The sequence below is a fragment of the Hippocampus bargibanti genome, linkage group LG15 (genome assembly GCF_051943395.1).
Source record: "Hippocampus bargibanti isolate YZ-2025 linkage group LG15, ASM5194339v1, whole genome shotgun sequence".
NCBI lineage: Eukaryota > Metazoa > Chordata > Actinopteri > Syngnathiformes > Syngnathidae > Hippocampus > Hippocampus bargibanti.
The window spans coordinates 7,371,137-7,386,878 of NC_142748.1; positions in this window are offsets into that span (position 1 = coordinate 7,371,137).

Sequence of the window (15,742 nt, forward strand, 5' to 3'; positions counted from 1 at the left end):
ATTGAATGATTGTCTGTATATGTTGTGTTGTGTCAGATTTGTTTTAATTTAGTTTTTGTTGTTGTTGTTGTTTTGACTTCAAGATGGCTCCACGGAAGTGTTTGCCTTTACAGCAGATTCTGTATTTTGTTTTTCAACTTCCTTTCCTTTTGCTTTCATCACTTTGCTGCTGTGAAATTTGAATTTCTCCACGGTGAGACTAATAAAGGCTAATCCAATCTGATCCAAAACCTCACATTTGATGAACACATACCGTACGGATGTGACGTTCATCCCGTACCGTTTGTTTAGTGTAGGGTTATACTTTTTAGGTATGTCAAATGGAACGCCATCCATCCATCTCCATCCCCAGATGGAATATCCACCCAGGGTCTGAAAGTCTAGGACGTAACACGCAAAACCGCAGAGAATATAAATAAATTGGCTGTATTTCGCTCCCCCTCTTTTGTCTGGTCAGGTTGCTCCACGGAGAGCCTGCCAAGTTGAGCATCTACATTTGGGTTTGGCTGTTCCCCTCTCCTGACAGCTCAGCTTGGGCCAAACCACAGGAAAAGGAAGCAAAAAGGTCCTCTCTGAAGAGCTTGTAAAATATTGGACCTAGTTACAATGGCCGAAATGAAGGGCAACCTTCAGTCCGCACTTCCTTCAAGAGAACTTTAAGTTGTCATCTTACATTTAAAATGTGCACTCTTTCTCACTATCCATGACACAGTTTGGTGTCCTCAAAGTGAATGAAAGTTGCTGATACATGACCACTGATTAGTACATCAGCACGTGGCTACTTGCACGTACGTCATATACGATGCGAGCCCCCGGGCCATCTGGTCACTGTCGCCATGCTGTGGTCCTTGTGAATTGGCCTTTCAGCTTGGCCGTTGTGGTCTTTCGTGGCGACTCGAGACTTGCTGTACAGCACTTCCAGTCCGGGCAGCAGACCTCAGAAAAGGAAATTTGGGTCGGCGAAATAAAGGGTTGCTCCAGTGCTATTTACAGAGCCTTTCTACTGCTCCAGCGCCACCCACGATATTCCATATGAGAACCGCTGTGTGTGTGGTGCCTGTGGTGTGGTGTGCGAGAGTTGGGGAGGGGGGGGATTAGGGGGCTAGGAGGGTGTGTTCGTTTGTGTGCATGTGTGAGTACACAAAATGTTTTATGAGGAAATGCGCTTTAGTATTTATTTTTTACTTGGTAAGTTTGCATGCTGTGTCTTGCATCATCGTCATTTTATTTTTTAGAATTTAGGAATTAATTCTTTTTTTCTGATGAAAGATGAAAGTCTAAGGTTTGTAACGCTGCATTGAAGGTTTATGTAGTCCTAAAACTCAATATTCTGTGAGTCCTGGAATTCAAGTGACAATGACAAAAACCCTGGCACTGGAGTGGACACATTTTTGCACGTCTGGTAGTGAATGAGTTAAAATACCTAGTCTCCCTCACATTTAAATCGAAGCAAAAGTTTGGCTCACAAATGCATATTCGTATCAAATGCGGTGCCGGACAAGCTCATGAAATTTCACAATAAGGGCATGAAACCACAGTTCATATTCCTTTTAGACACGTTGTGAATCACTGTCAAATTTCAGGATATTGACTATTCGGCACGCCTTCTGGAAACCGAGACTGACTTGATCCTTTTCTCAACTTGCCCGTATAAATGTCTGCGGCGTCATGGTCGTTGGAGATGGAAATCAGATGAGGATATGGAGACGAGAGGGAGCCCCTGATTAATGAAAAACCTGAATGGTGGAAACTTTGCTTCTGGTGAGATCATGGGCATTTCTCTTGTGATACCCACATTCGGGCTTGGTGGATTTTGAGATGATGGCCATGGCGCAAGTATCTGCTCTCTATTATTTATGCCGTTTCAGTGATGAACCGCATTTTATAGCCGATACATACATGACTCATCCATTGCAGACTCTCATGTGCGCATCATGCTTGCAGCCATATCACAGGCTCCATTTGTGAACGGTTCACGGACGGTTCAATGAGCACCAAGTCCACATGCCCTCGATGTATATGAAAGGTAATCAAGTAAAGACCTGTGGATTTAAGACCGGGCCCACTGCCACCCAGAGGGAGACCTCCAGCATCTCTCAAAGTCTTGGATGTTGTGAATATTAGGTTAAGATTATTTTAAGGCTGACCCGTTGGAGAAGCAAATTACAGTGCAAGAAAGGGGGTGAAAAACCCCAAGTGGGTTGTCCACCATGTAATTTTCCTGTTTCTCTTTCAAAGGATGAGGTATTCCTCGAGGAAGCCTTGTGAAATTTACAAGCCATGACCCCACATCAGCGGGAAGGAGGTTCCTCTGACGAGGGAATCGGAAAGAAAGAACGCAGCTTTGAGATCTTGTGCCTTTATGGCGCTTAGTTCTTTAAGTGCGGGAACAAAAATAATCATCAGAGCACCTGCTAAATTCTCTGCTGGGAAATTAAAATTGATAGAAAATAGGGACTCAAGGGTCTTTGGTCCCAAACTCCTCCAAGCACATTTTTATGCACTGTGCATGATTATTCTGTAAAATAATGGGGTCTTCCCACCACTCTGGACACATATTCAGGGATACATCTGCGTCATTGACGCATTTTGACAGCCACTGGCGCAACTTTGTAACTCCACTACCGGTGCAAGTCTATTATGATTAGCGCATATTGCTACGTTATCTGCGCCACATATGACGAACCTCTGTTCAAATAGCTAAAGAAACACATTTAGTTAACTGCAATTAAAAACTATTCGTTTTCCTTCAGAGGTTTTAATCTTCGTCGTCTTCCATCTTGCCTTACGGATATTTAGCTATAATCACCTTGGATTTGTTTCGGTGTGGTCCAAAGTCATGGTAGAGGATACGTCGGGCTTTTCCGTGATCCGCCGGAAACTGACAAAAGATTTAATCGAATATTCATTTACCCATGGAGCATTGCCGTATTTACATTGAACATGGCGGATGGTTGCAATATGGAGACCTTGGTACCCCCAGAAGCGAAAAAAAAAAAACCCAACAAAAACATGCTCCCAATTAGGAAATGAGCAGCGGCATTTTAAAACAAAATCTTGATGACTTTGAGGAACGTCTTATGTGTGCGCTCAAAAGCTCAGGTATCCCAATGTAGGCGTCGACGTGATTGAGAGCTCTGAAGAAACCTCACCGACATACGTCTCAACCAGTCGCACCGGGTGCCCCGATCATTGCTTTTAATACTCTAAAACAACTCCTCTTATTATACGCCAGTGCTTCAAAGCTTTGATGTCTCCTGCTATAATTACACGCTCTGCGCATGTTAATTTGCCCGCTAAGGTGTTCAAGAGAGTGCGACGGCAAGCTTAGACAAATAATGCTTTGCCTGCACACATATTGTACAAACACTGAAAGTCCAAAGCATCGTCCTGGAGAGGTTGCAGCGTTGGCCCATGCGCAGTGTGCGTGTTCCAAAAAGGAGAAGAGGGGAGGGGGGTGGTAGGATGTGCACTGCAAAATGTGGCTTGCTGCTTAATTATGGGTCGCGAGCTGTAGCTCGGCTGGCCTGGGCGGGTGTTGGAGCCAGTGGGTCTGGCACAGGGAGGTCTGGCCACAGACCCCGGCGGTGACGGCATGAAGTCTGGGACGAGTCAGAACACCAGCCTGGGGTTTTGGGAGCATTCCTCACATTCCCTCCACCAATGGCTGCCTGGCTTTGGATGTGTGCGTGCATGTGTGCGTGGGATGGAGTGGGAGGGGCGGCGTTTTGTGTGTGAAATGGCGAGTAGGGAAAGGAAATGAGTGGAAGATGCAACGGTTGTGCATATATGTTCGTGCTTTGAGCGTGTACATGTGTTTCCACCCAGAGCGGTATAGTTGCATGCGATTCGATGTCGTGACAGAATATTTTGGACAACTTCAATCACTTTTGGCAAGCAGTCAAATAACTCGCAGAGCCGTTGCAAGTTGAATGCCGCTTTATCCTGTGGCTGCGCTTCCGCCTATAAAGTGTAAAATAAAAACGACAAAACTAGTTTTGATTGATAATGCACGGCAGACTTTTTGAGGACACGCTGTGCTGTGTTTGTTCCACCCGTGTCATCACCTAACAATGTTTGTCGGAACCTTTGACAGATTCTATTTTTAAATCGGTGTGATAATTCGTGAGCGGTTCCATTCCAACAACTTTTTTTTCTTCAGGTGCATTGTGCGTTGGCACAAATTGGTAACTCTTGGTGGTTTTGTACTCAGTTTTTGTGGAAAAATGTGTCTGAGCGGTACCTGCAGCCACATCACCAGTAGACCTTTTGGCGGCTCGGTGTACCTTCAAGTTAGTCGTTTATTGCTCCTAAGTCATCCTCACCTGCTAGTCAGACTGGCTCCTGCCTGTCATGTTTTCTCCCAAGGCAGGTGTGGCGCGCAAAAGATGTCTGAGCATTGCGTGATTCCACTAGTGACATTTGTTTTGTTTCCATCGTAACAGCAGCTGTCAGGGAGTGGCTTTGGAAGGCAACCAGCCAAGTGCATTTTGGTTCGTCAGTTTTGTTTTGTTTTTTTATTCAATGCTTTGAGCAAGTTTTATAAATATACTTTCCAGGTCTGTAATGAACCAACTTAATGTTTTTCCTTCGCATCTTGCTGTGGGTTACAAGTAGAAAAATATAATAATGCTGCATAACGTAAACAATAACGGAGTGTCTGGTAGAGTAGTGGTACATATTGTTCACTTTTTTTGCATATAAAGAGATTAAAAAAAAATCACTAAAATGGAATTGAGCTAAGTAGAAGCTAAGGTAATGACGCTTCACTCTACAGTAAAGCCGAGTGGACCCGCAAGAAGCAGGTGACGAGAGCCCTTTCAAAGCATTTTTTTCTATGTTTGGGGTGGTGACTAGGCACACACACTCAAATCCACGCACAGTGTAGACACAGACAGGTAAGTGCAATGAAAACCAAGAAGTCGCAGCCCACTAAAACACACACATCAAAGTCGTAGCGCATCAACAGTATCCAGTGTGCTCCCCACAGCTTTAAGGGCCGTCTTTGCTCATTCTACTTGGCAAGACTTTGGTGTCAGACCGACTCACCTGTGACTTATGTGACCAAAGCGTCGCGTCAAATGTGCAGCTGACATCTAACATCCATGTTAGTTCACTCGTCATACCATTTTTATTATTCTTTTTAACATCTTTTTGGTGTTAAAAAGCGGAAGTGACCCCCACAAAAGTGTCTACATTTGTTCTACTGATGGAACTTCACCTAATCTTAGTTTGCGCCAAAATAGCAACAAAACGGGGGGATGATCTGCACTGACCGGAGCCTTATTTCTTTCTTCCAGCGCGACCTTTATTTTGACAAGGCTGTAAGAAACGGGTATTTATTTACGGGGCTGTGTGCTGTGGTTTCGCCACAATTACAGAGTGGCAGTGCTTAGACTGGGAGGCGTACTGAAGGTTTATCGAGGGGGACATGAGGGAAAACGGCCCTTACTACCTGCCATATAGACACAAATACCACACGTTCATACATTATTGTGCCGTATACATAAAAACCCACATGAGTTGCAAACAAATCACCGGTGAAATGACTCAAGTCTGTTGTCATTAGAAGGCGCGCACGTCGTGTTTCCAGGCCGACTCAAACCTCACCGGCCTCAAAATGTTACGACGGGGCTCAATTTCTTTGTTTGAAAAGGGTGGTCAGTAATGTTTTTGAAGGTAGGCCGGAGTGCCTCTTTGTAGACCCGCCGTGTTATGGTTGCGACATAAACAAGGAATTACGACCAAACGTCTTGCACAACCGCTGCAGGCCGCATCGACGAGAACAGCGGGAGTTTGTGTTTGTTTTCAGAGATGCAGTGTTGAATCTGGCGTCCGCCGCTGTGGGGGTGAGCGGAGGGGGGGGGGGGGGGGGGGGGGGGGGTTGCGGTGGGAGAGGGGCGCGGGATTTTGCGGTTCTGCCGAGGAGCCTGGAAGTCCATCAGGGGCGGTGGCTGAACCACCTTCCTTCTAAAACATCCACCTCGCGACTAAAATGTACACATGCAAGCATACTGAAGCGAACGCGCATGTTTTCATTCTCATGACTATTGCCGCGTTCAAGTACAGACACAATCTCAGTGTTTGGCACCTCTTGTAGAGTTGACACAACAGTCACTGTTACGTTGTAATTATGTATTCCGTTATGTCAAATAGATTAAAAAAATTATAGTCATCAATCCCACAGTAGAGCGAGATTATATTTTATGCCTGTGACTATCGTTTTAAGTGGTAATTGTATGAGTTGCTTCTCAGGGAGTGTAAAGTAGCACTTTGAATGTTTATATTATCATTACGTCTATACTGATTTCTTAGAGGAAAGGAAAGGAAGAAGTAGCAAAACATAATACATAAGCTGCTGGAAAAGAAGAACAAAAAAAATAATACTATGACAACACAAAGACAGTCATTCAATATTCACTTTCTGCACCCTCTTTGATGTATGCAGCAGTTCTCAATGAAACAGGAAAGAATCAAAGCATCGTTTTCACCATTGGATAAGGTGGAATGTGCACGTCTGCTACAAGCTAAATGTTGTAAGCAAACACGAAGCTGTAGTGTCCATTGACAAAAGAGATTGTCTCACATAAAATCCCACGTAAATCCGTTTCAATTCCAAGCCGCGGCAGTACCACATTCCTCCTCAATCAAAAACAGTGCTGGCATATTTGTGCTGCCGAAAAGGCGCAACCGCTCAGTACAATCACCTCCTCGATGAATTTGATGATGATTTTCGAGGCATATTATTCCAATTATTCCTGTTGCAGCAAAATTAAGGTGCGCATTACAGTTTTTGGATATTAATATGCTTTCATGTGTTTTGCTTATCAACGTACCCTAAAAGAAAAATACATGGCGGGGACAGGGCATGCCCGGCAGACAACAGGAAATACAAGCCGGCCTTGTTTACAGGGCGCTCTGCTGCAACCAGAGAGACTTGTAATATTAGCTCCAACACCCTTTACCTTGATACTTTGAATCTATAACAATTTTTGATGAGCTACTTTTATTCCAGCGTAGTTCTTTCAGCCTGCTTCTTGCTTGTATGTCTCCAGGGGTGTGAGCGACCACAATAAAAGGCCCTCTGCTTGTTGTCTCTCTCTACTAGGATGACACACACTTACAAGGGCAAAGTCAACAAAAGTGGAGCAGGCGATGACAGATAAGCCTTCGGCATGTGCTGCCACTTTTTGTTTTCTTGGGGGGGAAAAGCTGCTATACGTGTCCCTTAATTGTTACTTGGTGCTAGAGGGAAGTCAGGAAAATGTGGCCCTGGTATTCATAAAGTTTCTCTATAAAGGAAAAAGGTGCAAGTGAAGATTGAACAATGAATGTATAATATTGACAGATGGGTGTCCAAAATATAAAGCACTTTATTTATTTTTAAGTGTAGTGATTAGAATAGTCATCTGTTGATGATACTATATCACAATTTGTAGTATTTAACACCCAATGAGCATCTAACCCCACTGGCTGTTGGCCTTCAGGCTAGCCATGTTTACGGCTTCGGTCTCATAGATGTGTGCGCACGCAGGAATTTTATTTTCTCTGCTTCTTCCTGTTCTCTCAGCGCTCGCTGGCAGATCAAATGAGAACTGCACCCGTCACCTGTCAGCGGAATGTTCCAACGCTGTCATCCGTCAACGCGACGAGAGCAGGCATAACTGCGACCCGGCATAGGCCTCAGCGAGCCCCTTCGGGCGGCGTCACCTTTCCTGGTGGATCAGCCACGCTAAATGTGTATGCGGACCGATCGTCACACAGATTTAGCCCTCGCGCGTGCTTAGCGAACGCCTCGAGACAGCCACCGGCTCCATCTCGTAACGCAACATGTCCTGCCCTGCTTGCCGGCCTATGTGATGTCTGAGCTTTAGACAGGGCGTTCCAGTTTCTTCACCGCCAACCTCAGAGAAAAAGGAGGATTTGGCATGTGTCAACAAGCATACCTGTAACCCAGGAGATGAGCCCCGAGGGCACCTTGTGATTTGCTCATGATTGTGATGGCCAGACGCAGATGACAGGGCTTGCAAAAGTATACTCCTCAGCAGAACCGAGGTGGCTTAAAGTGGCGTCAGAGGCATTCTCACGAGATGCTGAAGTCTAAAGGGGGAAGTGTATAACTCATGCAAATTTTGCCTTTGGCAATTACCATTAGCGTTTGATGCGACCACGGAGCAGCATGCCCAACCCTGAAAACAAGAGGAACCCGATTGGACGTTAAGGGACGTACAGAGTCTAAGGGGCTTAGGCCCGGCCCGACAAGATAGTTCCATACTTTATATGCCGTCTGTGGCTCCGTCAACTAGGAAACAAGAGCTTTGGTTGAGACACCGAATCCAAGGGGGCACCCCAAGGCTCTTATCTAGGCCTCAGCTTTTTTTTGTTCCATACCTGACTTTTGTTGCTGGCTTTGGTCATGTTGAAACACAACTATTTCCCCCCACCATTCTTTACCTGCCACTGCGTCAAGTAATCTTAAACTGTCAACCGACAGAAATGCCGCATCAAAAACGCCGCTTGCTCAAACAAACATCACAGTAGACCTTCAAATCCAAGAGGGGGGTCTTATTTTACTGGAGGCTTTCCTTTCAGAATGGGAAGTCTGTCTTACCAAAGTGAAAATATTCTAAATTTGACACAGTCGACAAAAGTCCTGATTTTTTTTTTTGTTCCATCAAATTAAAACCATTTGAATCGTTTCGACCATGTGTCACCACTTGACAATTATGACAGCGGGAGAAAACCTTGAAATGTTGTCATCCATTTGCATCACTGGAATCAATTGTGACTCGTCTTCATCTTATTGTCTTCATTTCCCCCTTCCCATCAAGTGGTTTTGAAGATGTCCCCTTTAAATGTATTTTTGTACGGCAGGCGGTCCTGAGGCAAATGAGCGTTGTGTTGATGGAAGCTGCCCCGTGTGAAAATCCGGGGTGGGGTCGAAGGAAGGGGGTGGGGACTTTGCGTGACAGGTTTCGTTGCAAAACAGAGATGCCACTGATTGCTATCAGCTGTCATGAGCTTGGAGATGATGGAGAATGTCATGGCTCCTGCTGATGTTTGAGTCGTGTCACTTCCAAAGACGCGCCGTGTTTGAAGTCGCTTTTTGAATTTGTGAGTGACAAGAGAGGGGTGTCGGCACGTACGCTTTGTTCTATTACCGAGTGCATGCACATTTTAGGCTTTACGTTTATGCGAAAGCATATCGGCGGACCAATTAGTCGACGTTAATAGCTTCTCGTTTTTATGACCCCATTTGCCTCCTGATAGCAGTCATTATGCTGGGAATGCTTGCCTTTCTCCTGTCTTGTTTGCCGAGCATTAGTTGTTGTTTCATATCAGAATGCCTTTGGGGAGTCTCTGGAAAAGGTAGTGGGCAGGGTGTGGAGGGTCCAGGAGGATTTTCGGTGCTCTTGTCTTGATTCTTGCAGTGTGCAAGTCCTCGAGAGTTGGTAGGGCGGTGCCAATGATTTTTTTAATTATTTTTTTTTTAGCAACTTGGGTAAACTGATATGATCACCAAGATAAGGCAACTGCAGACCCACAAGGAGAAGCTTTCTGTATGTGGGTGTGTGTCACAGTAGTAGCAGCGATCCTACCTAAGCAGGCAAGTTGGAGTCGAGGAATCTCTAATTGCCCCAATTATCAAGGGAAACCTCCATCCCAGCAAGGGGTGTTTGTATGGACAGAGAAGGCTGTTGAGTTTTTATAACATTAATTGGCACATTAACTTCTCACCAAATTACAACGTTGAAAGTAACTGCAGCTCAGATTCCACCTGTTTTACCTTTTTAATGGATACGGCGCAAAATTGGATTTTCTTTTCTTTTTTTGTCTTTTTATTTTGCGTCTTTTACAGTTGCTACAAAGAAAAGCACGAAAGTCCTCAAAAGTCGCCACGAGTTTAAAAACACGATGGCACGCAAAGCCGTTTGTAAGCTACCATACTAACGAAATGAAATCAAATATTTACCTCGGATGAACCCGGTGTCATTAACTCGACGCGCTGCTTAAAGCAATGTTCTAACTGCCAGTTTCTGTGTTGTGCTGCCAGGTTGTCACTCTGGATGGAACAACTGGTTTCAGAGTTAAAATTTAAAACAAAGCAGAAATACGCGCTGGGTTCAAAATTTTTACCCACACCCCTCTGTGGAGTAGGAATAAATCGATCCATATTTACCCCAAACCTCTCTTCGGTATTTAAAAGTCACGATTGAGGGCATTGTGAGTCATGCCTGTTGCGTGTCATGGATTCTCTGACACGCAACTCTGACGTCTACCTTGCACATTATTTATCAGCCGGGCTCCATTCACACTTCACTCCGCTTCAAGCGGACTGTTAAGATTTCTAATTAGCGTTCGTCTTTTCAACAAGGTACAAAGTACTGTTAGGCCCAGAGGTCTGAGGGCAACTAATTGACACTGGTGAAGGTGTTTCAAGCGTTGGGATAAATATTTCATCGTGATCAGGTGTCCGTCGGCGCTCGTATACATCTATATGTTCAGGCACAAGACCTCAGTTCTTCTTACGCAGTGGAAAGAAAACTTAACACCTGTAATCCCAACAATTCCTCAACGTACCGTATTTTCCGGTCTATAGGGTGGACTGGAGTGTAAGGCGCACCCCCAGTGAAAAGTGTATTTTCAAACTTTTTCCATATAAGGCGCACTTTCAATGAACAGTTTTCCAAATATAATATATAAATATATCCAAGTTTTCCAAATATAAGGAACATTACATTGTAAGGTGCTACAATAGAGACTGGGGTTACCCACTACTTCTTCTACAAGGAGGAATTGAGTCATTGCAAGACCTGCTGTGGCTCACTATAACTTCACATAAAATGCGCACCTGCGTATAAGGTGCAGGGTCATCTTTTGAAGAAAATCAAGGCTTTTGGGTGTGCCTTATACACCGGAAAATACAGTAAACTAAAATACAATACAATACACATTGATTTATATAGCACTTTGACAACAGCTGAATCTGTAACAAAGCACTTAGCATGGACGGCTATCAAAAGCCAGAGAAGGGATCAGCACAAGTCCACTTTTGAATAATTCAACCACCTTGACACCCCCATCCCTCCCTCCAGCTACTGTTTCCTCTCCATTACTAATTACAGCAACATTCTGACAGCCCGTCCACCTTCCCGCTAATGAAGTACCTTCTATTAGGCTAATAGCAGAAGACAAAAGCATCAAAAGTCTTTAAATGACCGCCCGTCTTCCCTCATTCACGTCATTAAGTGAACATTGTCGTTTGTTTTTATCACTAACGCGTGTTCTGCATCCAACTTCAGCCTGCAAACATTTTCTTCGCCGAGACATTCAAGGAAACGGCAATTGGCAAATTGTCACCGCTTGCGTTTGGGGATAATTGCCTTGACTGCACATTGCAGAAAAAGAAACTTGCTGAGCTACTTTGTAATGCCAGCGCCGGCCTATTCTGTTCATGTACATCATAGCTGGAACACAGGCCTAACAGACAGTCACCGCTGAGGAATGTGTTTGAAGATCGGAGTAGGAACTTTTCTGGAACCTTCACCCGTGTTATTTGTGAACGATCACAACACATTTTGAGACTTCCCCCCCTCTCCTCCTACTTCCATTCAGAACACAGGGCAGAATCAAAACTCTTGCCATGTTTCTCTCCTCTCTCCCACTTTTTGGGGACATTAAAGTGATGATGTATATAGTAACTCGAAGACTGTTAATTCTTCCAGGGTGTATCACTAGGGGGCAGTCTTGAGCCAGCACAGAGAGACATTGAGTAGAAGGGGACAAACAAACCTCCATGCAGACACAGCAAAATATTTCCACACAGGATGGAGCAACTTGAAGCTACCACTTGGCATCCTTGTCTTGTGGTAGGGCGAAACAGCAAACTTTTGCCATTTTTTTCATCAGGGAGAGGGAAAAAACAGCCAAAGGCATCAACCACCTGTCAGTTTGAGGTGTAAAGACAGGCAACACGCAGGATGCCCGCACAACACAATCTTTCCGATCTGAATGACACCATTGTCCCACCGAGGCTTTGCGAGAGACTGAGAGCATTGTGCGCCGCTGAAAAGTCCGAAAGGACGTAGCTGTCACCAGCAATAGCCCAGAGGACATGCCGCTGTCTCTACTTTGTTTTGCTGGCGACAGGGCGAACAAGGGGGCTACTTCTAGGGCCGAACTTCGTTTCCCTGATCAAATGATGAAGTGAGCTGCTCTGGATTCCCTAGTGTCGATGACGGCTGTCAGCGCTTGTTTGATGTTGGATGTCTCTCCTGAAAGGCCAGCCGATTGATAGATGATCCAAATCTGGGACCGAATAAGCCTGCTCTGTTTTACATGATTTTTGAAGTGTCCCCGTTTGGTTTTTTTGTGGGACAACTGCCTAATTATTTGGTTGGACGTCTTCCATATGTTGACGCTCTGTTCCTTTTTACACATTTTTCCGCCAGTCTCCGAGTCAGTCTTTCAGTTATTCTGGAATGGAGACATGCCCCTGCTCTCCTTAATGGCCCTTTGTTCAACCTGCAGGCTGAGAGGTCAGGGGTCAACAGCACCTGAGGACGTTTCCCACAAACAAAAGCGCTTGTGTTTACTGGCACCAGGCCACCACTTCCATGACTCCTCCAGAAAAGGGAGCCCGCCGAAACTGACGGGACATCTTGATTAAGCACCTACCGCATGATAATGTGGGAATTATTTTTTTTTGTATTTATCCTCGGTTTATTTGCTAAACATTTTATTGATATTTTTTTTCCGGATCCATTTGGGAACAAATATCGCCTCTGTCTTATTTTATTACATCTGAAAAATCCGTCGTTGGCAACCTCAAGCTATCAAAATGTAAAATAAGGTTTGTGACTGAAATGAAACACTGAGAGATACTTTCATTTGCTGAGTCGAAATTTCAAAGAAAGTGAGAAACAGAAAACGGGTTCCAAATAGCAGCTGGTGTTAAAACAAGACTTTGAGGCTTCCGCTAGAAAGCAAAAACAAAATCAAAACAAAACAATCTACTAGAACATCTGTAATTTATGTGGGGTTATTCAGAGGCACTTTAAATGGTGGCAGGTGTGTGTACGATTATTCCTCTTTTCAAACATTAAAAAGAAAAAGTTTTGTAGTTTGTAGGCCACATCAGTGAGGGAAAAAGTTGCTACATTTGTCTTGGTCACTTTTTAAGTCCTTCACTGCCATTCATGAATTTATTCGGGAATTGAAAATATGACGTAGACTACCATTCCCGAATTTGTTTGGGTTTTGTTTTTTCATGCTTGGGTGCCGATAAAGCGCTGGCCATGGCCTCTAGCAATGTTTTTCCCTTCCACAAGGGGGCAGCATCTCACCTTTTTCCATGTTAGCGCTTTGTTCCAGCTTCAGCTGTTGTTCAAGTGCTATGTAAACCAATATTGCATTGTATTTTGGACAGCCGCCCTCATTTCAAGCTCATATAACTCCAGACCCATATAGTTTAGGAATTAATAATTTTTTTTCTGATGAAAGAAGAAAGTGTAAGGCTTCTTACGCTGCATTGAATGTGACATTTTTGTTTCGTGGTGTGCCTTTAAGTTTTTCTCCTGTCATGAACCTTGGCTCAAGAAATGTGGCAAAACACTGAGTGATGAAACAAAAACATCTACATTCATAAATTACTTACGCATATTACCAAGTTCAAACTGATTGAGTGAATTATAAACTAAAAGGTTTTTGTTTTTTGACACTCGGAAGCATGTGAAAGCTTTTCTCTCAACTACCAGACAGTAACTGACTCCATCTTGCTGTCGTCACTATTTTTATGGGACATGTGCAACAATGATGAACGGACACAACCCAGAAATGATTGAATTCAAGTTTTTGATATTCCAACAACTAAATATTTCCCTTTTTTACTCCAACACAAATATCAACGACGGCTTTCTGTGCCACGATCATGGAAGAAAGCTCAACCATTCCACTTCCTGGCATTCCCTTCTTCTTCCCCGGCACCGATTCAAGGACAACAGATGGGAATCTTTAAACTGCCACACATCCGCGCTTGAGTTGTGAAGTATACTTGGGGGGGGGGGGGTGAACAGGACAGACTGAACTCCAGGAAGGAATAAAAGAATTGTAGGGTGCTGGGGACTGGGTGGCGGCGGCGGCCGTTGGGATGGGGGGATGTGGCGAGGGTCTTACCTGTCCCGGCATGAGCGTAACAGGTGAAGCTCGTCCCCGAGGCTCAGCCTGGAACACCCAAATGGGCCAGGCCCCGCCACCTGTCACATTGTCTCTGGGATTGGGAAGCAGCAGGGTGCCCCCCCAAGGCCTCCCGCCCCTCTTTGTTCACTCCCACTCCTCCATTGCTCTGAATGCATCAAATCCTGCATGCTCGGAGCTACTTGCCCTAATCATTCACTCCAAAATTAAGGAAACATGTTTTTTCCCCCTTTGTCTTCTTTCTAGAAAAAAAAAATCTCTGAATGGATTTAAGATTAATTTAGCATCTCGCATTCTCAGTAACGGCAGTTAGCATGAGAAGTGACATCTACTACTTTAGGGAAAGGCAAATAAAAGAGAGACAACATGTGGAGAAAATGCCAAGACGACACCACTGTTCCACCCACAACGCTTTGATATGGCAGTAGAATGTCTTTTCAATAAACAACAGATGACTTCAGACCGGTAATGATATAGATTCCTTCGAATATACGACTCGGAATCTTTTTGTGACATCATGTGACAGAATCCAGCAGCTACACGTCAGTACTCACTTGGGGATTGTTTCAGTTCTAACTATGGGTCAGGCCTTGCGAAATCTTCGTCTGAATTTCCACATTTGGAAAATTTGAAGTTATTCTTCTTATCATAACATTTTCTTCTTGAGGGGAAAAAAGTCTTTATTCTCATAACCATCCGCCCATGATTTAGCGGTTATTTTAGTTCTGACATTTTGCCGGTGCTTTAGATATGTTCCTATTGCCGTCTCTGCTCTTCAATGTTAACATTCACTGCCATTCACAAATGTATTCGGTAATTGAAAATATGACATAGAGCGCCATTCCCAAATTAGTTCGGGTTTTGTTTTTCTTTGCTTGGGTGCCAATAAAGCGCTGGCTTTTCCCTCTGTCAATGGTTTTTTTCTTTCCCACAAGGGGGCAGCATTTCCCTTCTTTCCATGTTAGCGCTTTGTTCCAGCTTCAGCTGTTGTTAAAGCGCTATATAAACCAATATGTATGTATTGCATTGTATTTTGGACAGGCGCCCTCATTTCAAGCTCATACAACTCCAGACCAATGTAATTTAGGAATTAACTCTTTTTTTCTGATGAAAGAAAAGAGTCTACAGTTTTTAGCGCTGTACTGAATGATTATGTAGTCCTAAAACTCAATATTCTGTGTGTCCTGCAATCCGAGTGAAAATGACAAATACCCTGCGCAGGAGTGGACATATTTTTGCACATCATCTGGCAGTGAATGAGTTAAAATAAAGTCGATCGGCTGCAGGGCAACGTAACAAACGCTAAGTCGCCCACGTCGATGTAACCGTAACATGTGGTTAGCATTTCAAAAGCCACATAAAACACCAAATTCAACGTTACACAATATGAGACTTCACCATTGCAACGCTGACTCATTGTGTTCCAGTGCGAGGTTTCGTCCGCGTGTACGTGTGCATCGCGGTGTGTTTTTGATGATGAGGCTTGCGTGACTAGCACGGAGTGTTAGAGCCGAGAGTGGAAAGGTTCCTCCTCTCCTGCCCGGAG